The following is a 7087-nucleotide window of genomic DNA, read 5'->3' as shown; positions in this document are numbered from 1 at the left end:
GGCGAGGGAGAGGACGGGGAGGACGACGGCGAGCTCCGCGCGGCGGTGGCGTCAGGGCCGAGCCCGAGTTCCAGATCGGGGGCGGAGGGGATGGAGCGGTGCGGACGGGCGGCGTAGGGGCGGGAGGGCGTCGCGGCGAGGGCGGGCTCCGGCGTAGTGGCCGCAGGCTCGGCGGCGGCGTGGCGAAGGGGTCGGAGCCCTCTGCCCCGATCCAGGCGGGGAAAGGGGGGAGAGAGGCGTGCGGGGAGCGAGTGGGGGAGTGGGGGGTGTCGGTTAGGGTTTGTGGAAGTGGGGGGGGGGAGTAGCTGGCGTGGTTGGGCCGGCCTGGTGGGGGGGTGGCCGACTTGGGTTGGGATGGGCCGAGGCCCATGGGAGCTGGGGATATATCCTTTTGTTTTTTTGTTTTTCTTTTATCTTTTAATTTCTTTTCTGTTTTAATTCATTTTAAGTATTTAGGTCTTTTATAAAAGCATGGATCACACACCATAAATTCCTAGGCATTTATTTGCACACCCCGAGCATTTTTGTTTTAAATTTAGAAAAACTTTTATTGTTTGCCTATATTTTAGATTTTAATTTGAATCGTTTTTGAACCAACTCCAGTTATCAACAGTAACCGAGTTGACGTGGCACTTTTAGCAGAGGTTTACTGTAGCTTGATTATTCGGACGTCACAGCGGGTGGCCATGCCGTCTTGCCGGCGTTTCGCCGCCGGGTCCGCCGCGGGCTCGGTGGTCGCGACGAGCCGGTTGTCGTGACGAGGCGCCGGCTGGTCGGCCTTGCGCTTGTTGTTCTGGTGATGCTGCTGCCGGCTGCTTTCGCCGGCCGGCTTCGGAGGGGGAACCGGCTTCGCCTTGCCGGCTTCATCCAGCGCCACCTTGATCTTCATGACGGAGTCGGCGTTGGCGTACTTGTCCGCCGTCACCATGAGCGCGGCCATGGTGGCCGGCTCGGAGCGTAAGAGCTTGTGCTTGAGGAGGGTGCCGTCTCGGCACCCGCTGACGAAGTACTGGATCGCCTGGACTTCGTGGACGCCCTCGCAGCTGTTCCGGAGCTCGGTCCAGCGTGCGAGGTACTCGCAACCGGTCTCCGTAGGCCCTTGCACGCACATGGCGAGCTGGCTAGGGCGGCCGGGTCGCTTATAGGTCCCCGTGAAGTTGCGGACGAAGGCTTCCTCGAAATCCACCCACGTGTTGATGCTGCCAATCGGCAGGTTGTTCAACGACGTGCGGGCTGACCCTTGGAGCATGAGCGGTTCGTAGCGCACGGCGAGACGACGATTGGCACCGGTGATGCCAATGGCCGTGGTGTAGTCGGTGAGCCAGTCTTCTGGCTTCACCGTCCCGTTGTACTTGGGGGTGTCGCGGGGAGCATGAATCCTTTGGGGAAGGGCTCCTCCCGGATGCGCGGGCCGAAGCACGCCGGCCCGATAGCGCCGCTCTCCTCCACCTTCAGGGAGCGAGCGAGCTGATCGAGGCGGTGGCGAGCGTCGGCGTCGTCGATGGCGCGCAGGCCGAATCGACTTGCGGCCAGGCCACGGGGGGCCGGGTCGGTTGGAGCCGGACGCCGGCCATGCTGGCCGGGTCCGCGCTGGATCTCTAGGATGGGCTCGTCGCCCAATCCGTCGGCGGCTGTAGCAGCCGGGTCGCGCCGAGTCCGGGCTCGGCTGGAGTGCGCCTCGCCGGGTGGCGAGGAAGTGGTGTGCAGAAGTTCGCCGGGCCTGCCAAGGCGGGCGGAGCCGGATCCCGCCGGCTTGGCGAGCTGGTTGAGGCGGTCCTACTGGGTGTTGGCGGCGTGGAGGAGTTCACGCATCCGCCCGATGCGCTCTTTCAGCTCCTCACCCGCGAGCTGGTCCAGGCCGACTGCGGCTGCCTGGGCAGCGCGCATGTTCTTCGCTGGGGTCTCGTAGACGGTTGGGGCAGCACCGAGGGCCCGGCCGATCGCTCCTCCCCGGGCACGCACATCAGCGACCCGGCTTGGCTCGGCCGCGGCGGGCGTGAATCCGTAGGCGGCGTCGCGCTCCAGCTGAGCGGCGTCCAGGCGACGCTGAGTGGCGAGCGTCTCAAATAGGTCCAGCATCTGCTGGCGCCTTTCCTCGAGCTAGGTTCGGGCCTCAGCGACGTTGGTGGCATCGACGTCGGTGCCGATGGGGATGCGGAGGCTCTGCATCGCGGCGCGCAACGGATCAGACGGCTCGATCCGATCCGCTGCGGCCCTGGCTTCGGCAGCCTTCCTCGTCTTGCTCGACGAGGAGGAGGCGCCATCGCCGGTGACGAAGACCTCCACATGGACGTCCATTGCCCCGGCGAAAACGCCGCCGCCGAGGGAGAGGGGAGAGTCGGAGTAGCTGAGCACCTCGCTGGGTAGTCGTCGGCCGCGCACGCATCGGAGATGCGCAGCGCGGCGAAGGAGGCGACAAGCGCGCCGACGATGTCGTCCGCCAGCGCGACAGACTCGTCGGCGTAGGAGAAGGGCCCCGTCTGAAACATGCTCCCGGCCAGCTCCTCAAGTCGCCCCACGGTGGGCGCCAACTGTCGTGGTGGGCGCACGGCAGATGCCAAGGGATGGCTAAAGAGAGGAGGAGGCTCGAGGGCGCTGGTGGACTCCAGAGGCGAGGTTGGCATGAGCGGGCGCGGGACGCCGGACATACCCAGGTTCGGGGCTCTCCGGAGAGATAATACCCCTAGTCCTGCCGAGTATAGTTGGATGATCGATAGTACAATGTTGCTCCTGGAGCTGTATGGAGGAGGAAGGAAGGTGGCCAAGGCTTGGGCTGCTCCTTCTCTCTGGTGTTGCTGTTTTGTGGTAGTCCTCTTGCTCGCCCCCCGAATGATCGTGGGCTCTCGGGGTTTTTATTGTCCAACCCCCGGGGGTACAATGGTAATGTTATAAGTCGGTGGGTCCGTGTTGTCGGTGTCCGGGGACCCGGGCTGGGTCCCGCTGAGGGCTTGTGGTTCGCCGGGTTCCCCTAGGTGCGGGCCCCGCAAGCCTAGGGGGACTGTGCGCCGTCTTGTCGATCGTCAGGGCGTGGCCGAGTTGAGTCGCGTACAGTGCTCTCCGTCAGGTTGCCGCTTGCTGTCATCAGCGGTGAGGGTGGGGGCACTGTTGCCACACCGGCCCTGGTCAGCGGGTAGGCGAGGGGCACTATTTCCACGTTCCTACTGACCTGAGGCATGGACGGGGCACTATTGCCTCGGTCATCGTTGATTGAAGTCTCGTCCCCATCATACGGCCTGGATGGGACGGGAGTTGACCCGCGGCTGGATTGCGTAGCACGCCATGGGTGGCGCTGGCTTGTTGAGGAGGCTTCGGTCGTGCCGGGTTCGGCTGTCTTGTGCCAGTTGTTGAGGCCGAGTCGACGTGTCTTGCCGGATCGGCTAGTCTGGCCGGCTTGCGGGGCTTGGCCGGGTCGAGCGACCCGGCCAAGCGCGTGCCGGTATTGAGGGGCGGTGCCAGCCCCGTTGTTTTTGAAGAGGATCCGGGTTCCGTTGCCTGCCCGGGGTCCATCCCCCGGACAGCGAGCATGTTTGGTATAGTAAAGGTAAACATCACCTATGATTACAGTTTTCATTAAGTTGTTTCTTTATACATTACTCACAAAAACCTGTGGGTTTACGTCAGTGTGATCCATGCTCAACCATTGGTGTGCTCTAAAAAAAATCCATGGTCAACCAATTAAATCTGGTACTTTTATACATGTGTATGGGCTGGTTGCTGGTTTGGCTTCCTACGCATATAGTTCCACTGATTGTAATCTGCATTGTGGACCTAAATGATTCAAGTTTAAACCAAATCCACCAACTAATTCTCTTAAGGAAACCACCACGTATAAAATACCATATTGCCCTCTTAACTGAAGAGGTAACCTGTAATCTCAACCATTAATCTGCATCAAAAAATTTGGGGCGCACATGGTCTAACCTGTTCCAAATGTATGATTATTTCTGATATTTTTTATAATATATGACTTTCTCGTAGTGCTCGCACACACAAATGCAACACAAAATCCTCTCTGTAATTGCAGGAGTATCAACAGCAGTAGTAATAATAAAAATGATTAATGGTTAAGGACAAAAGATGAAACCAAGATACCCATCTTCTTTGGATAATTATACATTTGAATTTGTTTGCCTAGAATGATTTGTTTATGAATCATCATATCGTTCTGCATAACAGACACTGAGAAAACAGAGTATTGATGTGGGAGTACAAAATTTAAATGCAGTAACAACATTATTTATGGTATTTGATGTAGTTAAGTCAACTTATTCCTTCCCACAGGCTCAGGGCAATGATATGTCAGCATACTGGCTCTCCAATTCATCGACATTACTCCTGCTTATGCAGCAAGCATTTAAAACAGCTAGAGAAGGTAGATTCACTCCTCGGAGAGGAATTCAAATTTCTGAAATGCTTGATATAATATTCGGGGTAAAGCATCTTTATTCTCTCCAGCTTTTACTTTTAGTACTCTAGATTTATAGTTTTAAATTTGTTAATTCAGTGCTTCTGAAAAAATTAGAGAAACCGAGCTTCTGGTGGTAGCCACTTGATTGGAGGCAATCATGATCTTCAGAAAGTTGAAGCAAAAAATCCTGCTCTGGTTTTCAAGGGACAGCTCAGAGGTTTCCTTGAGAAGGTTTATGGAATGATAAGAGATAATTTGGTGAAAGAGATATCTCCGTTGCTTGGGTGTTGCATCGAGGCATGGCTAATGGACTGTAATGCATTATGTTTTATAAAGTAAGATAACATCGTGCTTTTGTTTTGCTGACACTTCTTTTTCAGGCACCAACAACATTATGTCAAGCACTGTTTGACCATTGGCAGAGTATTGTCAATCTATTAACAGACTACTTGCATGTTTTGAAAGCCAATCATGTATGCAACCGAACTATGAGTAATCATGTACTCCCTCTGACTCATATTAATTGTCGCTGATTTAGTACAAAGTTGTACTAAATTAGCGACAAAATATGGATTGGAGGGAGTATAATGTTTTAAGTAAGTGGATGCATTGACATGGCTTCTACTAATTGTACAGGTCCCATCATTCTTAATCAGCAAGATATTCACTCAAGTGTTTTCATCTATTGATGCCCAGTTATTCAATAAGTAAGATTTTAGCATTATTATACACTTTAAATTAAGATTCTTAACTATTTGAAGATACTAATAATAATCTTGCAATGCTCCTTATCCTGTAGAGTGCTCCTATCTCAGTGCTGTTCGTTAACTGACGGAGAATATGTCAAAGCTGGATTAGCTAAGTTAGAACAGTGGTGCATTTATGAGACTGAACAGGTCTCTCTCTCTCTCTCTCCATCCCTCCACCCCGCCCCCAGCTTGTTTAATTTGTAAGCTAATGATATGTGGTACACAGTATGTAGGTTCTTCCTGGGAAGAATTGAAGCACATTAGAACGGCTGCTTTATTCCTTGTAAGTGTTCTATATTGACGGGGCGTTTGTTTTGCAAGTTGCTGAGTGGATAACCTAACGAATTGACTTACTAGAGTATGCGTGAAAAAGAGAAGAAAACATTGGAAGAAATCACCTGCCATTTCTGCCCTGTAAGTGGTGTTTGAACTCTGTTAAGTACAGTCACTCATTATCACGTCTGTTGGGTACATGTAACTCGTGTTGTAAGCTTTCAGGTGCTTAGCATACCACAGCTATACCGAATCAGTAAGCTTTACCGGGGTGATAGATATGGCACCCATGATGTTTCACCCCTTACTGAAGTAAGCTCCTTTTAATCACCATTGTCGGTGAGAGCTGTGGCAAAATCATCAAATGTGTTCCATTTGGAGTAGCAAAAGTTCAGTTTCCAGTCACAGTGTCCATATCTATTTATGATATGCCTGTGGTTGTTGATGAAGAAAAGCATGATTGTAGGTGCTTTCAAGCATGGAAAGTGTAATGACATTTGATGAGAGGTGTAATGTACGAGACCATTACATGAGGTTGGAATTCCAGCCAAAACAAGATTCTGTGCTGTTGCATGATGACTCACCAAGGTGATTGTTCAGCCCGAGTCAAGTTAAATCGATGATAACTGCACTTTTCGCAAAAATCTGATCTCCCATGGCACTTGTAACTACAGCATTCCATTCTCGGTGGACGACGTCCTGGAGTCAATGAAGGAATTTGAGTTAACAGATGTTGATATGCCACCTCTGATCCGGGAGAATCCTCGCTTCGACTTCCTTTGGCAGAGAACAGAATAGCAGCCCATGGCTACAGCTTCAGTTGCCGCACCACTGTTGTTCTCAATAATGGTTCGTTGTTTGTTTTACTTCCCTTGCATTGTGTTGCTGGATTCCTTGAAACCATGTCCTCGATGCAGAACATTGTACGATTGATTGATTCTGGGAGAAAGAAAAATATAGCAAATAGGAGTATCAGAACTCCTGCGCTACGTAGGAATGCATGTACAACAAACTAATTCCGAGAAACAAAGGAGATTTTTCTTTTTCAAGCCCAAACCGTAGAACAATCGTTCTATTGTAATTTTCATTAATTAAAGTATATTTACAGTAAGGTCAAAAATAGAAAAAATAAATACAATCATTCAATACCAGCTTTAGGTATTATTCTACTTACTCCCTCTGTTCACTTTTATAAGGCTTTGTAGATGTTTCAGACAATGTGTAAAATAGCTCAATTCCACTTGTCTAAAACGACTTATAAAAATGAACGAAGGGAGTATTAAAAATTAAAGGTGCTGTTCAACCCAATGCTTGATCTTGTCAGTCTTGGAAGGTTTAGCTTTGATTTGTGCTGCCCATAGTCCTTTTAGATAGTGAACCCAACTTCCCTTTTGGATCATGGTCGAATCAGACTACATGGAGGTTGTCGATGTAATGCAACATGGTGGCAACTCCATAGGACCAGCAACGGCGATCTACGAGGAGTGCTCCTTTCTAGTTCATAATTTTGATCACGTAATAATAAATCATCTCTACTTTTAATGGACGAGTTGGTGAATTGTCTCCGCGGTTTATTTTCACTGTTTTTTTTTCGTCTCTCCTCCCACCACCCCCTCCTACCCTGGTCCGCGGTTTATTTTCCATGGTTTTTTTTGTC

General features: G+C 51.3%; 1 pseudogene; it reads left to right on the top strand.

Annotated features, from left to right (window-relative positions):
- Positions 1 to 3523: 3523 nt before the first annotated feature.
- Positions 3524 to 6228, top strand: LOC123171173 (myosin-11-like; annotated as a pseudogene).
- Positions 6229 to 7087: the final 859 nt, after the last annotated feature.

The sequence above is a fragment of the Triticum aestivum genome, chromosome 7D (assembly GCF_018294505.1).
Source record: "Triticum aestivum cultivar Chinese Spring chromosome 7D, IWGSC CS RefSeq v2.1, whole genome shotgun sequence".
Lineage (NCBI taxonomy): Eukaryota > Viridiplantae > Streptophyta > Magnoliopsida > Poales > Poaceae > Triticum > Triticum aestivum.
This window is presented reverse-complemented; position numbering and strand designations above follow the sequence as displayed.